General features: G+C 36.8%; 1 pseudogene; it reads left to right on the top strand.

Moving 5' to 3' along the window:
• Positions 1-633: 633 nt before the first annotated feature.
• On the top strand, positions 634-14,349 carry LOC112322230 (DNA primase small subunit pseudogene; annotated as a pseudogene).
• Positions 14,350-18,945: the final 4,596 nt, after the last annotated feature.

The following is an 18,945-nucleotide window of genomic DNA, read 5'->3' as shown; positions in this document are numbered from 1 at the left end:
GAATCACTTGCGAAAAAAAGAAAGCAGAGTTGAACCTTCTTCAGACCTATTGGGCAGCAAGCAGAACAGACAGGGAGCAGCAGAGATTAAAAATGCCTCATAGAGCTGGGCCCTGAATTCAGGCTATTTTTACCCAGGCCTATGAAGTGGTGCAAAGAAAAGTTTAACTCCACCCAAGGAAATGACTTACATAAAGAGGGTAACAAAGGACATGAAAAAAAGTAGACAAATATTCCCACGGAGGATTAACTACAAAGCTGTTTGCTGGGCCATGACTCCATCTTAGGTTTCACCAGTAATTCCAGAAGAGCAACATGCAAACCAAAATTCCAAAGCAATGAGAGAAAATATGCAAAAACAATAACTAACAAAATCAAAATTGAAAAGATTATCACTATGGATGTAGCACAAAATAAATTTCAGATACTATTAAAATAAATATGCTGCAGATTCTGAAAGGCACAGGAGAAAGGAAACCATGAAACGCAAAGCAGGGTAATATGGAAAACAAATAGCTGTAAATACCAGGAATTAAAGATGTAATCGCTGAAATTTAAAAATTCAGAGATTGTTTAAATTGAAAAGGGATATAGTCAAAGAAAGGATTAAAGTTACACATTATTTATTGTAAGCATGCACACCAAATTTAGAAAAGCTATTAAAATAAAGAGTAAAATCCGCAAAAAAGAAGTTCAGAGACAGATGTCAAATGACACATTTGGTGAGAGGATCGAATTTATCTCTAATAAGAATGTAAGAGAAAGACAACTGAAGAAGTATTGGTGAAACAATACTCAAAGAGATTAGGCTGGGAATATTAAAGTGCAATTGGAAGACAAGAATCTTTAGATGGCAACTATAACCAGAATAGCAAGCCGTATAAGCAAGAATTAATCACTATATTAATGTAAGGTGGCGATATAATGATAATAGTACAGTAATAAACAACAGTAACAGTAAATAATTGGTAGAAGAAAAAGTAATTAAAAAGTTTCACATTTAGAAATATATCAGGGGGGTACTCTTTTCTCCCTACCAGGCCCAATAAACTAAAATGATTTAAAATAAAGTATTAAACAACATTCCAAACTCCAAGTAGCAAACATCAAATGCTAGGGATGTTTTCATTTCTTTCTCCCTCCTGCCCCTTTTTCCCTTTTGGAGTTCAGTTTAAAATAATTGAGTTAATCACACTTTTAAAAAATTTAATCTTTATTGTATTTTTTTCCATTACCATTTGGCCCCTTATATCCTCTTTGCCCAAGCAATCACCACACTCTGTGTCCATGAGCCCTTTTTCCTTTTTGCTCAATCCCTCCAACCCCTAACTTTCCTGCCCCCAGCAATAGCTGTCATCTGCTCTCCATCTGTGAGTTTGACTCTGTTTTGCTTGTTAGTTCATTTTGTGCATTAGATTCCACATATGAGTGAAATCATATGGTATTTATCTTTCTCTGACTGTCTTATTTCACTTAGCATAATGTTCTCCAGGTTCACCCATACAGTAAAATTTTCTTCTTTTTCAACTGCTGAGTAGAATTCTAGTGTGTAAAGGTCCCATAGTTGTTTTATCCACTCATCTATTGATGGACACTTGAGCTGCTTCCATATCTTGGTGACTGTAAATAACACTGCAATGAACATAGAGGTGTTTATGTTCTTTCGAATTAGTGTTTTGAGTTCCTTTGTATATATTCCCAGAAGTGGGATCACTGGGTCAAAAGGCAGATCCATTTTTAATTTCTTGAGTTATCTCCATACTGCTTTACAGAGTAGCTGCACCAGTCTGCATTCCCACCAGCAGTGCAAAAGGGTTCCCCTTTCTCTACATCCTCACCAGCACTCGCTTGTGATTTATTGATGATAGCCATTCTGACAGGTGTGAGATGGTATCTCATTGTGCTTTTAATTTACATTTCTCTGAAGATTAGTGATGTTGAACATCTTTTCCTATGTCTATTGGCCATATTTTTTAAGATTTTATTATTTTATTTTTAGACAGAGGGGAAGGGAAGGAGAAAGAGAGAGAAACATCAATGTGTGGTTGCCTCTCGCATGCCCCTACCAGGGACTGGGCCAGCAACCAAGGCATGTGCCCTTGATGATGAATCAAACTGGTGACCCTTTGGTTTGCAAGCTGGCGCTCAATCAACTGAGCCACACCAGCCAGGGCTCTATTGGCCATTATTAAGTCCTCTTTGGAGAGTGTCTATTCAGGTCCTTCACCCTCTTTTTAATTGGGTTGTTCTAATTTTTTTATTTTTATATTTTTGTGTTGAATTTTCTAAGTTCTTTATAAATTTTGGGTACTAATCCCTTATCAGATGTATTGGTGAATACATCCTTCCATTCTGTGGGCTTTTATTTTGTTGATGACTTCCTCTGCTGTGTAAAAATTTGTTATTTTGATGTAGTCGTATTTGTTTATTTTTTCTTTTGTTTTCCTTGTCTGGAGAGAAATATCCAATAAAAATATTCTACAAGCAATATCTGGGATTTTGCTGCCTATGTTTTCTTGTAGGATTTTTATGGTTTCAGGTCTAATGTTTAAGTTTTTGATCCATTTTAAATTTACTCTTGTGTGTGGTGTAAGAAGGTGGTCTAGTTTCATTTTTCTACATGTACCTGTCCAATTTTTCCAATACTGTTTATTGAATAAACTTTAGCCCATTGTATGTGCTTACTTCCTCTGTTGAATATTAATTGACTATAAAGGTGTGGGTTTATTTCTGTGCTCTTTATTCTGTTCCATTGATGTATGTGTCTGTTTTATGCCAGTACCAGGCTATTTTGATTATTATGGCTTTCTGGTATAGTTTGATATTAGGTAGTGTGATTCCTTCAACTTTGTTCTTCTTTCTTAGGATCACTGTTGCTATGTGGGGCCTTTTGTACTTCCATATAAATTTTCAAAATATTTGTTCTAGTTCTATGAAATACATCATTGGAATCGTGATAAGGATTGCATTGAATCTATAGACTGCTTTGGGTAGTATGGACATTTTAATGATATTAATTGTTCCGATCCATGAACACAGTATGTGCTTCCATTTATTTGTATCTTCTTCAATTTCTTTCTTCAGTATCTTGAAATTTTCCAAGTATAAGTCTTTTACCTCCTTGGTTAGGTTTATTCCTAGGTATTTTATTCTTTTTGAAGTATTTGGGAATGGGATTGTTTTCTTAATTTCCCATTTTGTTAGTTTGTTATTAGAATATAAAAATGCAACTGATTTCTGAATATTAATTTTGTATCTGCTATTTGCTGAATTCATTTATCAGTTCTAGTAGTTTCTTGGTGGAATCTCTGGGGTTCTCTACATACAGTATCATGTCATCTGGGAATAAAGACAGTTTTACTTCTTCCTTTCCAGTTTGGATGCCTTTTATTTCTTCTTGTCTGACTGCTGTGACTTGAACTTCCAGTATTCTGTTACACCTCTCTGAATAAGAGAGGTGAAAGTAGACGTCCCTGATTTGTTCCCAATCTTAAGGGGGTGCTTGTAGTTTTTGCCCATTGAGTATAATGCTGACAGTGGATTTGTCATACATGGCCTGCATTATGTTTAGGTATGTTCCTTCTATTCTCACTTTGCTGAGAATTTAAATCATAAATGGGCACTGGATTTTATCAAATGCATTTTATGCATCTATTGAAATGATCATGTGATTTTTATCCTTTATTTTGCTTATGTCATGAATCACATTTATTGATTTGGAAATGTTGTACCAACCTTGCATTCCTGGAATAAATCCCACTTCATCATTGTATATGACCTTTTTGATGCATTGCTGTATTCAGTGTGCTAATATTTTGTTGAGCATTTTAGCATCTATGTTCATCAGGGATATTGGCCTGTAATTTTCTTTTTTTGTAGTATCATTATCTGGTTTTAGAATGAGGACAATGCTGGCCTCCTAAAATGAGTTTGGAAGCCTTCCCTTCTCTTGAATTTTATGAACTAGTTTGAGAAGTGGTGTTAGTTCTTCTTAGGATGTTTGGTAAAATTCACCTGTGAAGCGATATGGTCCAGAGCTGCTGTTTGTTGGAAGTCTGCTGATGACTGCTTTCATTTCATTAGTTGTAACCTGTCTATTCAGATTATCTGATTTTTCCTGATTTAGTTTATGAAGATTTTATGTTTCTAGGAATTTATCCAGTTTGTCGAGCTTGTCCAGTTTGTTGGCAAATAACTTTTCATAATATTTTCTTTCAATCCTTTGTATTTCTTTGGTGTCAGTTGTTATTTCTCCTCTTTCATTTCTGATTTTTATTTATTTGGGTCCTTTCTCACTTTTTCTTGATGAGTCTGGTTAAAGGTTTGTCAATATTGTTTGCCTTTTCAAAAATTACATTTTGTATTCATTGATTTTTGTATAATAACTTTAGACTCTATTTATTGTATTTCTGCTCTTATCTTTATTATTTCCTTCCTTCTACTCCATAGGTGGCAAACACAAGGCCCAAGGGCCAAATCTGGTCCTCCGCCTTGTTTTGTCTGGCCCAGCAGCAGTGCCAAGCTCTCACTTAACTGTTAAGGAGTAGTTACATTTATACAGTCCTAAAATTGCATTCAGCCCTTTGAAGGCAACCGTGAGGCTGATGTGGCCCCTGGTGAAAATGAGTTTGACACCCCTGTCTCACGTTAGGCTTTGTTTGTTGTTCTTTTTCAAGTTCCTTTAAGTGTGAAGTCAGATTATTCATTTGAGTTTTTTCCTGGGTTTTTTGTTTGTTTGTTTTGTTTTTTGAGATAGTCCTGCAATGTTATGGATTTCCCTCTTAGGATTGCTTTCCCAGTGTCCCACAGATTTCATATTGCTGTGTCCTCATTTTAATTTGTTTCTAGGTATCTTTTGATTTCTTCCTTAATCTCATTTTTAACCCATTCATTGTTTAATAACATGTTATCTAGCTTCCTTGTCTTCCTATGTTTTTCAGTGTTTTCTTGTCATTGATTTCTAGTTTCATAGCATTGTGGCCAGAGAAGATGCTTGATATGATTTCAATATTCTTTTTTAAAAAACTGCTTATTGTTCAATTATAGTAGTCCCCATTTTCTGATTTCAGTCATTGTCACAACCTGTAGTTTATCCTAGGAAATGTTCCACATGCACTTGAAAAGCATGCATATTCTGCTGCTTTGGGGTGAAATGCTATGAAGATATTAGTTAAATCCATTTGATCCAGTGTGTCCTTTAAGGCTGCTGTCTCCCTGTTGAGTTTCTGACTGGAAGATCCACCCATTGAAGTCACTGGGGTGTTAAAATCCCCAACACTGACTGTATTTCTGCCCATCTCTCCCTTTATGTCCACGAAGATTTGCTTTACATCTTTAGGTGCTCCTATATTGAGTATATAATGTTTACTAGGGCTGTATCCTCTTGTTAGATTGTTCCCCTTATCATCATACAATGTCCTTCTTTGCCTCTTACTATTATAGCCTTGTTTTTAAAGTCTATTTTGTCAGATATAAGTACTGCTATCCCAGCTTTTTTTTTGGTTTTCCATTTGCATGAAATATCTTTTTCCAATCCTTTACTTTTAGTCTGTGTGTATCTTTCTATTTGAGGTGGGTCTATGGGCAACAGCATATATATGGGTCTTGTCTTTTTATCCACTCAGCCGACCTCTGTCTTTTGGTCAGAGCATTTAAGCCATTTACATTTAGGGTGACTATCAATAGATATGTCTGTAGTGTCATTTTATTGTTACACTGTTTTCCTCTGTTTTTTTCTTTTCTTTCTCTTCTTCTTCTTCTTAAAGCAAGCCCTTTAACATTCGCTGCAGTACTTGCCTGGTGTTAACAAACTCCTTCAGCTTCTTCTTGTCTGAGCAGCTTTTGTTTCTCCTTCAATTTTAAATGATAGCCTTGCTGGGTAAAGTAGCCTTGGTTGTAGGTCCTTTCTATTCATCACCTTGAATATTTCACCCCATTCCCTTCTGGCCTGAAGTATTTCTGTTGAGAAATCAGATGCCAGTCTAATTGGTGCTCCTGTGTAGGTAATTACCTGCTTTTCTCTTATAGCTTTTAGGATTCTCTCCTTATCTTTAGGCCTTGTCATTTTAATTGTGTTGTGTGACTGTTAGGCTTCTTCAGGTCCAACTTATTTAGGACTCTCTGAGCTTCCTGAACTTGTGTGACTTTTTCCTTCACCAGATTAGGGAAGTTTTTAGTCATTATTTTTTCAAATATGTGCTAGATTTTTTGCTCACTCTCTTCTTCTTCTGGAATTTCCATCATGTGAATGTTGTTATGTTTCATATTGTTCAAAGTGTTTCTTAAGCACTCCTCGTTTTTTTTAAATTCTCTTTTTCCTTTTGTTGCTCTGCCTGGGTGTTTTTTTCTACCTTGTCTTTCAAAACACTGATTCTATCCTCTGCTTCTTCTAATGTACTATTTATTCCTTCCAGTATATTACTTATTTCAGGTATTGCATTCTTTATTTCTGACTGGTCCTTTTTTGTGATTCCTATGTCTTTTTTCATGCTGTTGAGTATCTCTAGAATCACTATTCTAAAGTCTCTAGCTGATAGATTGCTTGCCTCCATTTCATCTGGTTCTTCTGGAAAATTCACTTGTTCTTTCATTTGGGGTCTGTTTGTCTTCCCATTTTGGCTGTTTTGTATTTTCTGCCTTAGCTGTTAAACTGATCAACCATTGAACTGATCAGTTATTAATCTAATCAAGCTGTAATCAGCAGCCTGGCTTAAACACTACAGGGTGGGACAGAGCAATTCCTGCAGTGGGTATTTCTTCCCCTCAGGCTGATACCTGTCAGAGGGGAGTGCTCTGCCTGAGACTAATGGCTCCTGCAGTGTGGGGGTGACTCAGCACAAGATCTTGGTGGCTGTTCCTTCAGTTTTCTCCCTGTAGCCACCAACCCCAGACTCTCCTCAAGTGACTCTAGTGCACTCTGCCTGCCCTCCTTTTGCTGGTACCCAGGGTAAGTGGCTGCAAAGAAAAAAAAAAACATTTGTGCTTTGGCCCTTTAAAAGGCTCTCTGCATATCCAGCCATTTCTCCCTAGCAAACAGAAACTCTGTTGCTTTTCACATCTGGATGTTATCTGGGTTCCTTTCTGGCTCTGGTGCTATAGGCTGGGAAGCCCAGTTTGAGTATTAGACCCCACACTTCTCAGGGGGAACCCCTTGGCCACTGAACTATCCTTCCAGCACTTCAGCTGCTGCCCATGAGAGCCCAGCCAGCCATCTCGCGTCTCCTCTCCACTCCCTACTAGTCACATTGTGAAGTGGTTTCTTCTGTCCATGATTCTAAGGCTTCTCTTCAGCTAGTGTTCAGTTGATTATTCTAGATGATTTCTCTACAATTTACTGTATTTTGCCATGTATAATGCACACTTTTTTGCTCAAATTTTTTAGGGAAAAATAAGGATGTGCATTATACATGGGTAGTACCTGAAATACCTTGTAACTGTTCTTGCATTTTGTAAATACTTGTTACATAAAATTTCTCGTACCATAATACTTTCAGAAATAAATGTTAAAATAAATGTGAAAATGTATTCCTTCATAATACAAAAAATAAGTACCTAAATAAATAAATAATTGAGTTAAAACAAAAGTTTTATTTCCTGAAAGTTTGGGCCAGATATGTTGGTGTACATTATATACAGCAAAATATGGTAGTTGTAATTCCAGATTGGTCCTGGGAAGAGGTTAGCATAGCTTCCACTTACTCCTCTGCTATCTTGGATCCAGTCTCCACACTTTTAAATTAAAAAGCACATTACTATCATCTCTCTTTGGCGGTTACCTTTCTTATCTTATTTTTACCTTTCTTTCATGGTCACTATCCCTACCCGCTTATTCCATAGCCAATGGGCTTAATCTATGTGCTTAAAAATAATTTCATAAAATGTGTAATGTGTTTTGTGGATATTTCCAATTTACCCATATGGTATATAGATTATTCTGCTTTCTACTTTTCTAATCCAAACCTCTGATTAGAGGTCTTTCAGTGTTGTGGGAACATGCTTATTTATTCTCAATATTTCATAGTGAACCTTAGTAAACATCCACCACATTTAAACATCCATTACATCTCTTAGTGATGGTTACTGAGGTTGCCAGCAACTCTGTCACCGCAAGAATATCACAATCAATATCACTGTACTCATCTATATATAAATGTTTCTGAAAAATTCTATATGATGTATATATAAGATCATAAGATCATAGGCATATTAATATTTAATTTAGAAAAAGTTACTTTCCAGATTACTTTTCCCTGCAAGTGAGTGAAAGTTAACACTCTATCTATACATATTCACTACCACTTGATACTTTTCTCCTTTTTAATTATACTCTTTCTGATAAGAGGAAAGTGATCTCTCACTGTTTTCATTTGCATTTGTATGATAATGAGTATGAGAGTTTCCTTGTGTACTAATTAGCTGTGAAGAAGTCTAACTATAGTAGTTTGTCTCATTCACTTGCCTATTTTTTTCATTGTAGTTTTAGTCTTTTCCTTGATTAATAAAGTTATTTCTATATAACATATAGCAATTTTTTAGTTTTAAATGTAGCCAGTAGCATACCCACTTACCAATTGTATCCTTCATTGAACATTAAACCTTTTTATTGATAACAATTGGCTTCTTCATATCAAAATTTGTGCTTTAGAGGTCTTCTTACCCAAGTCTTTTCTTCCCTATTGTCCACAAAGCTATTCTTCTAATCATCTTTTAGGAATAACTTTGTAGACTATGGTGCTTATGGTACAAATTTCATATGGTTTGTCTATAGCATTATCAGAATCTGCCTTTGTATCAGGAATAAGGAAGGCTCAGGCTAATTTTTCTCCATTTAGAGAATCTGTTTCCCCTGATATCTTCCAGCTAATGATTTTTGGTGCCATTTCATAGGATAGCATGCTTCCATATGTGCAAGTACCTATTTCAAAAGTTTCTTTTATGTTTCATTTATCTACTTGTCTCTTTTTGCATAAAGATATTAGTTTCATAACTATAACTTTTCAGAGTGTCTTAGTATCTGCTCAGTATTTTCATTTATCTTCTTAAAGTAAACCTAGCAATTTATGGGTCTTTAGTCAACATAGATTTTTGAGTGAGTTTGTTAATTATACCACAAATCCAGCAGGAATTTTTTTGAAAATGCATTGGATTTATAAGCTAATTGGAAGAAAGTTGATAGTATTTGACATATTTACTATGCTACACCATTCCACCATGAATGTGATATACCTTTTTATCCATTCAAATTTGTTTAATAAACTTAATATGACTTTTTGAAATAAAGATCATGCATTCTTGCTAAGTTGTTTTCAGCTTTATAGCATGTTGATTTTTAGTTGATTTATATAATGCTGCTGGATTTAGATATATATTAAGTACAAGATATATTCATATATACATCATATTTATATACATAAATATATAACATGTAAGATATCCTATACAATATCATGTGACATATAATGTATATAAGGTTGGGACCTTCATGTGGGGATTAGTGCTTTTATAAGAAGAGACCACAGAGAGTTTTCTTCCTCCCACTATCTCTGCTAAATAAAGGCACAGCAAGTGAGTGTCTGTCTGTAAGCCAAAAAGAGAGTCCTCAACAGGGAACCAAATGGCCATCAACTTGATATAGACTTTCAAGCCTCCAAAACTGTGAGAAATAAATTCCTATTAGGCCACTCAATCTATGTAATAGCCACAGCTGATTAATAAAGGTTTTGGTACCAAGAAGTTGGGTGCTGCTATACCAAGTGATAAAAATGTGAAAGTAGCTTTGGAACTGAATAATGGTTAGAGACTGGAGGAGTTCTAAGGTACATAGTAGGATATGGATGTTAAGGGTGATTCTAGTAAAGTTCAAAAAGAAAAAAAAAGACCTAGAGAAAAAGCATCCTTCTTTCTAGGGAATACATACATAATTATAAAAAACAGAATATTGGTAAAAAAATATTAAAGACCATTTTAAGATCTCAGATGGAAATGAGAACTGTATTATTAGAAATTAGAGAAAAGGCAATTCTTGTTATAAAGTGGCAAAGAACTTAGCTAAATTGTGTTTGTGTAGATATTTAGGAGAAGAAATCTGTAGACAAATGTTTAAGGAACAGTTGGTTCTTCCTGACAACTAAGCATAAAATGTGAGAAGAAAAAGATGAATTGAAGATGGAACTGCTGAGCATAAGGAACAAGACCTTAAAGATTTGGAAAATTCTCAGCTTCTCCATATTACAAAAAAAAAAAAAAATGAGAAAGCTTATTCAGAAGAGAACACCAAGAGTGTAGCTAAACAATAAATTGATAAAGAGATGATGGAATTATGTAAGCAGAAACATTGTCAGTTTGAATTGAAGGGGATCAAGACAGGATGAAATAAAAAAAGGCTATTTGGCTTAGATTTACCAGACATGACAATGAAGCTATTATGCTGTGAACGTGCACTATTGTTTTTCTTTTTATTAAATTTATTGGGGTGACATTGGCTACTAAAATCATACAGGTTTCAAGTGCACATTTCTATGCTCCATGAACTTCATTGTTCATTGTGTGCACACCACCCAAAATCAAGTCACCTTACATTTTACCACCTTCACACTTTACCTCCCTCCCCTCTAGTAACCACCATTGTCTAACTACTATTGTCTGTGAGTTTTTCCTTTTCTTGTTTGTTTATTTGTTGCTTTCAGTTTTATATCCCACATATGAGTGAAATCATGTGGTTCTTAACTTTTTTTATGGCTTATTTCACTTAGCATGATATTCTCAAGTGCCATCCATGTTGTCACAAATGGAAGTATTTCATCTTTTCCTATCACTGAGCAGTGTTCCATTGACCATATGTACCATATCTTCTTTATCCAATCATCTAACAAAGGACACCTGTTGCTTTCATGTCTTGGACACCATAAATAATACTGCAATGAACCTGGTGGGGGGGGTACATACGTGTCTGCAAATGTTTTCAAATTTTCCAATGATACCCAGATGAGGGGTTGATGGGTGATATAGTAACTCTATTCTTAATGTTTTGAAAAACTTCCATACTGTTTGTGTAGTGGCTGTACCAGTTTACATTCCCACCAGCAATGAATGAGAATTCTTTTTTCTCCACAAGCTCTCTAAAACCTACCTGTCTTGTTCGTGATGGTCACTCCAACAGGTGTGAGGTGGTATCCCACTGTAGTTTTGAGTTCCATCTCCCTAATAGTAGTGAAGTTGAGCATCTTTTCATATGCCTGTTGGTCATTTGCATGTCTTCTTGGGAGAGCTGTCTGTTCAGGTTCTCTGCCCTTTTTTTTTTTCATCCTCGCCGAAGGACATTTTTCCATTGCTTTTAGAGAGAGTGGGAAGGAGAGAGAGAAACACTGATGAGGAGAGAACATTGATTAGTTGTCTCTCATATGCACCCAGACTGGGGATCATCTGCACCCGGAGCAGAGACTGAACCCACTGCCCGGGTGTGTGCCCAGGCTGCTATGAGAACCTGCAACATTTTGCTTATAGGACAACACTCCAACAAACTGAGTCACGCCGGTTAGAGTTCCCTTCATCATCTTTAAATTGGGCAGTATCTCTGGATAGATACTTTAATATATTCTATCTTGTGTTCCCCAAGCCCTTCCATAGCCTTCTGACCCAGTAACATTTTTTTTCATTAGACTGTAACAAATGCATTCTAGATTAATAAGGACCTTTTTTAACAAATGTTAATCCTTAAAGAAAATAAAGGAGAATATAGTTTTGGTTTTAGGATAAGGAAATATGTTCTTAAACCAGATCCTCTCCAAAAAATGTGAGTAATGCTAACTTTTTGAGTGGTGCTAGATAGGCAATGAGTGGGAGTCAAGTACCAATTGACTGATTCCTATTTCTCATTGTTTTGAAATTTAGAGTACGAGTTCTGAAATAATCAAATAAAGTTTTACCCAGAAAAATATCACATCTAATTTTGAAAAATTTCTAAACCTTTTTGACTATGAAGATCTAAAGACTAGTAAACAAATTCTGAAATCTATCTATAGTTCATTCTCGATGGAGCTCAGATTCCCGGCAGCAGAGTGCGGGGAATGAGCTTGATACTTGCCGCTCTGTTCCAACCTCCTTCTATTCCTCAGGAAATTAAAGGCCATTGCCGCAAGGAACTTGCAGTGTACTAAAAATCACTCTGGAACTTCCAGGTTGGTGCACTTCCGGAGACCGGGAAGAAAGGTGGATGGAAACTCCGAGCCTCTTCTGATACAGAGAGATCTGATCAGACCACTGGGGAGAAGTGGGAGAGGTGGTAGGAGGATTTTGCCGAGGCAATGGTAAACTGTCCAGCACGGGATTGCCTGAGAAGCTGAATGCTTTCAGAGCACATGGAATTATGGGTCAGAAGATTTGAAATAAAAGAAGGTCTCTCTGGCTCTCTGGCTCACAGTCTGTTGAGCTCTCTCAGGCTCTCTTCCTCGAGGATGCCTGGATGATCAAGCTTCAGCCCTCTGCATTTTCCAATGGATAGTGTTTTGGATGGGAAAGAACTCAGGGTGCAGTCTAGAATCAGGCCGGCCTGGCAGAGGGTGGCAGGGGTATTCACCTTTGGATGTTCTGTGGGGGGTGAGCTCCAAGGCAGCCATTCCTCCAAAATTGTGTAGCTTTTGTATCTTATATTGCTTTAGTTTGTAAACTAATCCCATAGAAATAAGATAATTAAAAATTAACAGGAATGATATAACTCAGGTGTTAAGGAGTTTAGCCTTAATTGATAGGTTAAAGTGATTAAAGCTGTAACTAAACAGTAAAAAGTTTAGCTTTGATAGGCTTAAGTGACTAATGCACGTAGAAAGCTCTTATTCCAAAACTGTGAAGCTTTTTAACAAACACTCCTTTCCTTTATCACTAACCTTTGCCTCTGGAGTTTTGCCTAGGGGGTGGGGGTGGGAAGCAGGACCCCACCTGCTGTTTGGTAACATTCCCACCTACCCTGTCTTATGTAACTCTTCATCTTAATGTTGATCCTCAATATGCTTAAGGGCACCCACCTTTGGAAGGTTTTCCTGGAATAGGCAGGGCCTCCTTCTGCCCACCTGAGCAGTGGAAATAGCGCTGCAGGTGATGGGAGGAGACTACCGGGAGCGCTTCCGGCCAAGCCAACACCTAAGTGAGAACTACAATTCCCAAGGGCCTCTGTGGGCCACATCTAGGATGCTCCTGTACAGTGGCTAGGCTGGTCTGCTGTTCCCGCCAATTCCTGGGGTAACCCTGCTTAGGTTGAGTTCAGCGCTGTACTGAGACGTTTGGCCCCTGAAAACTGCACTCTCTGCCTGCACCCAGTACTAACACTAGCTCAATTATGGCAGAGTGCTAAAGAATTACATTAAACACCACAAATTTCATCCACATTGAAAGATGATATTTACATATGTTACCAATCCTTCTATAGCCAGAGTGATCTGGAAAAGGAGATGCAAAAAAAGAGATACAAGATTGATATAGTCACGGTATATTCCCACAGATCCAATCGACACATTACAGTGAAGCTGGGAGCTTTCCAGGCTCAGGAAAAACAACTGGGGTTTCACACTGACGCAGCAGGAGCGTGGCTACTTGAAACATTGCAGTTCTGCAGACTTGTGTTATAAGGGCTGGACCCTCATGACAGTGGCCATTCACATCATGCATTGAGCACTGCAGAAGGAATTTGGATTTATGCATTGCCCCCGGGTATATTTGGAGGGAGAGTGTTCATCCTTGAGTCAGTGACGAATCAGAGAACTGTCCTCTGCATCCACTCAGGGGTAGTTGAGTATTGTAAAGGGTGGTTAAGAGGTAAAAAGAAAGTTTACCGAAGTGAAAAATTCACCTTTGACAGAAAAATCTATTAACATAATTAAAAAGCACTTTAAAGAATATGTCTTGATTGATCAAGATATTCTTGAAAATAAAGAAAATAAGGGTAAGATTTTAGCCCTTGTTCCTGAAAAAATTCATGATGAACTTCAGCACAATTTCCAAAAGCATCACAGTTCAAGTTCAGTGTTTGCAGCATTTGTAGAAGGCTGCATTACCGTGCCTATTGATTTACAGAAAGTGGACCAGTTTGATCCACTTACAATTCCACCTATAAGCTCCATCTGCCATGGATTGCATGCCATTTCCACCAATGAAGAGAAAAACGAAGCGGAAATGGACATCAAACATGGAATAGAGTTTAAAGAAAGACAAATCTAGCTCTTCTATAAAGGTTTTTGAAAACTGTCTTGAAAACCTAGATAAATCCTGGAAAAGAGAACTTTTCCAAAAGAGTGATTTAGAAAATTTCCTTTTCTTGAGAAATAATTCTTTTGAAAAGATTTCTGAGGCCACCAAATGAGAGTGTCAAGTTTTCTGGAAGGAGCAATCATGAGAAGAGTAAGCAGACTGCAGAAAAATTTGTGAAAGGTAGTATTATACAAAGCCAATTCTAAAATTTCTGATATAAACTTTCAGTGCTACCAGTTGCCACGTATAGGGTAAGTGAGTGGTAACCCTAGCTCACTTAGGTGCAGCCTCCATATTTCTGGAGTGAATGTTCTCGGTGAGTGAGGGCTTAGTCCCTTAGTCTGAGATGCATAAATTAGTTGTACCTGGAATGTGTGTTCCATCACTTTCTAGTTAGGCTTACTGATAGCTTTTTTGGGCAGGTCACATCCCACTGCCCATCTTTTCAAAACCATATTAAACTGGATATCTAAACCAACCAAAGCTTCAACTTAAAATACATAATTTACTAGATTACAATATTAGGGCCTAGTATTTTTTACAAGATATTGCAATTGTAGCTCCTAATTTCTTTTCTCAGAGAACAATTGGATTAGTTTACCATAAAGAAACAATTTAGGAAAAAAAAGAAAAAACTCGACCAACATAAAACCTGTTGTACTTGTCAAAACTCTTGGACTTTCTGTGTTTAGCTATATAAATTTTATTTTAAAGGGTTTTTTCTTCTTCCATGTTTGATTATATGTGATAGATTTTGTAGTATCAGATTTCTTTTGCCCGTTTTGATTTACATTTGTGCTAGTGTACATTCTGTCTTCTGAGGAACATTCAGAAGCAAGCTATCGAGCTGGTGCTGTCCATGACTTAGGAAAATTTTCATTGCTTGGCATTTATTTTAGCATTGTGTTCTCTGTAGCCACATAGTCTTTTTTCCCCCCTTTTGGTGTATATAGAACAGGCTATAGTGCTACCAACACACTGAAATGCCTGGTATTTACTTCTCTTTTCTAACTTTTTAAGAAATGTTGAAGTCTATCATGCAGACAAAAATCACTCTAGGTTGTGGTCTGTATGTGAGAATCAATAATATGGCACAGAAAAAAACAATTCAAGAGCTGATTTGGGAGAAAACCCAGATCAGTGTCTTTTATGAGAAGCATTAAGTGAGATTTTAGCCCCACCTATCGTCCTATAGCGGGATCACATGTTGGAAATGAAAACTAACCTGTCCTGGACCAGACTCAGATTAATTAGGCCGTGAGCATAAAGCTGAGCACTGACTCAAAGCAGGTACAGTCAAGGGAGGTAACTATGTTTCTTAGTTACTGTCCTGAAAAACAGTCATGCAGGCATTTTTAGGTGTAAGGAATTTGCCAGATATACACAGGGCCAACCAGTGGAAGTACTCATTCATACGCCCACTTTAAAATTAGGAAGGTGTAAGAATATAGAACCCCTTATTTGGTCAAAATAAGAATGGGATCGTGATAGAAGTCAATGTGGCAATAACACCTAGGAATAAGAAAGGTCACACGCATCTAAGGACAATTTTACACATGCACAAATAAGGTCATATCAAGGTCCCCCCCCCCCCCCACTTTTAGGGCAAGTAGAAGATCTCAATACATCCATTTGGAATTGGATTGAAATAGTAAAAAAAAAAAGAAAAAGAAAAAGAAACAGATAAAGACATAGAGGCTATGAATAATGCAATCATTACATTTGATTACATATACATGGAGGTATATGGGGGGACTTAACTTCAAATAGAGAATAAGCTTTTAAGGTATATCTATGAAACATTTACAAAAATTAGTCATACACTTTGCTGAAATAAATATCATAAATCAAGAAAGTAAAGTGGTTATATATCACATACTCATAACAAAACAAGAAAAAAGAATTTAAAATGTATCATATTCATTTGGGAAATAACTCTTTAATCAAAGGAACAGAGGAATATAAAATTATAAACTAAAATAAAAAAAATAAAAGGAGAGTACTTAGAACAGAACCAAGGGGATACAGAAAAAGCAAAATTAAGAAAAAAAATCTATCTTTACAATATTCCATTATTAGTGAAGATTAAAAATAAAGGAGTTGGTATTTACCTTAAGCTATTAGAATAGAGTATCAATCCCAAAGTAATGAGAAAAGAGAATTGGTAAAGATGAAAAGGACTCATATGCTTAAAAGCATTTTGTTAAGAAACAATGGTATACTTTTATTGTTTCGGGTCCCCTATTATGGCTTTGATCCATTTGTGTTAATTTTTGTATGTGGGTACAAACAGGAGTCTAGTTTCAGCCTTTGCATGTAACTTTACGATTTTGCCAGCACCATTTATTGAAGAGGTTTTCTTTTCTCCATTGCGTGTTTTTGGCTCCTTTGTTGAAAATTATTTGCCCAGTATGGATGGGTCTAGAGAATATTATGCTAAGGGAACTAAGTCCAGCAGAAAAATTCAAGAACCATATGATTTCACTCATATATGTGATATAAAACTAAAAGCAACAAATGAACAAACAAGAAAACCAACCAAACAAAAACTCATTGACACAGACAACAGTACGGTGATTAGTAGAGGGAAGGGGGTGGGGAGGCAGTAAGAGGTAAAAGGGGTCAAATACCTGGTGACAGAAGACTTGACTTTGGGAACACAATGCAATACACAGATGATGTATCACAGAACCATACACTTGACACATATAATTTTATCAACCAATGCCACCCCAATACATTTGTTTTTTTAAGAAATAATTGTATAAAACAAAAACATGCCTATTAGTAGCTTGTTAGAAAGACCAAACGCAACGTTATTTCAAAGTCATCCCAACAAAGTTTTCCAAGTATCACTGCCTCATAAAGCCAAATATTTTTATTCATTGCCTTTGTTCAAAGGGCATCAACGCTCATGCTAATTTTCAATTTCCCTAAGTGTTTCTTTCTACCTAAGTTGGGCCCATTTTGGTGTTTCACATATCCCTGTACAGATGTTAGGAGTGATTGCTAAAGTTTTTCTGTGTAGGGCCCTAAAGTAAACATCTTAAGTCGTGTGAGCTAGATGGTGTCTGGTGTCTGTCTCAACTACTCAACTCTGCCATCGTTGCTCAAAAGCAGCCATAAACAATATGCTAGTGAATAAGTGTGCCTGTGATCCAGCACAAATTTATTTATAAGAAAAAAAAGAGTTTGGATGAATTGGGCTTGCGGGCTATGTGTGCAGATCTTTGGTTCGAGTTAAATACTGATTTCAACCGATGAGTAGGCATCACTGATCTGTATGTGAATATATACGCAAGTTCAGTTCAAAACAAAGCTATTCATTTAAACATAACAACAATGATAAGAATAAAGTCGTAACAATTACAATTACCATATAGCTATCATTTTGGCAGGGCCTTTCTACAGATCGCACACCTTCTATCGTGTTTTACATGTAATTTCTCATTTAATATCCACAACCCTGTGAAGTAGCTACTGGTATCACTGCCCTTTTCCAGATGCCGAAACCGAGGTTTATACACGTAAGATATTTATCCAATGGTCTATTAGAAAGGTAGCAGTTTAGGATTTAAAGTCATACCGGTTGAGTCTAAGTCCTAAGCAGCTACACAGAAATACTTGGAAGTCAGGGTGTCATATACCTGGCACATGAGGGTATTTTTCCTGGTACGGGGAGCTATTTCTCCAAGTCCTTTTTTTTTTTTTTTTTTTTTTTTTTTTTTTAACAAAGGTACCTCCACTCTATTTCCCAGGAATAGTTCATCCCATTCTCCTTCCCACCTTGCTCCAGCATTGTGTCCCCATTGTAGAAGTGAACATTCCAATTAAGAGTCTGCTGTTTCCAGAATTACATAATCAAAAATGTTTGTCCCCCAGCATAATGTAGGCAGCACAGACCCCGCTCTCTTTTGTCCTCTTGGAGAGGACCTTGTCTAGGCCCAGTAAGCGCTCGCTCTTGTAGATTTCAGGGAGTAAGCTGGAGAAGCAGGCCTTCTTTTAGGAGGAGCTTGTCCACCTGCAATGTGATGGACAGGTCAGAGACTTAAGGGTCGCATTTCTAGGCTCAAAAGGAATCCTTCCCCAGTAAAATTATGAGCCTGCTTTAATACTTACTGGCTCCTTGTCTGACTCCAATTGGTTACATTCTCACCGATGAAAAGAGTGACTCATTAGACTCACTCAAAGCTCTTTGACTAGAGGAACCACAGAAATTACCATACATGCCTAAGGCTACTTGAGAACAAGGCCAGATTGTTTCTCTAATGTTACCATCTGCCTAGAGTACACCCGAAGGCAAAGTAGCTCTAAAACCTGCTGAATTTCCTTCCATTTGGCAACTCTTTAAGAGAGCTTCTTAAATGATAGCTGATAATGAAGCTTAGGCCAGACTAACAGATTAACAGTCTGACCTTGACATGGACTGGAACTGAACCCAGTGAGACAATGTGAAACTGCAAAGAAATGTAGAATGAATTACAAAGGTCAGTGGTAGCCACTACTTCAAGGAACTGTTTGACATGTTGAAATTCAATCAAAAAGTGACAATTGATACAAGAACAAGGACATAAAAGGAAGGATATTTACCACTTCTGCTTTCATTGAGTTAGAATGTTTATGTAAGAGGTATTTAATTCAGGCGCAAAGATACATTCTTTAACTGAAATTTAAAAAGGGTGGCTGACCCATAAATTACACAGATGAG

The sequence above is a fragment of the Desmodus rotundus genome, chromosome 2 (genome assembly GCF_022682495.2).
Source record: "Desmodus rotundus isolate HL8 chromosome 2, HLdesRot8A.1, whole genome shotgun sequence".
Taxonomy (NCBI): Eukaryota; Metazoa; Chordata; class Mammalia; order Chiroptera; family Phyllostomidae; genus Desmodus; species Desmodus rotundus.
This window is presented reverse-complemented; position numbering and strand designations above follow the sequence as displayed.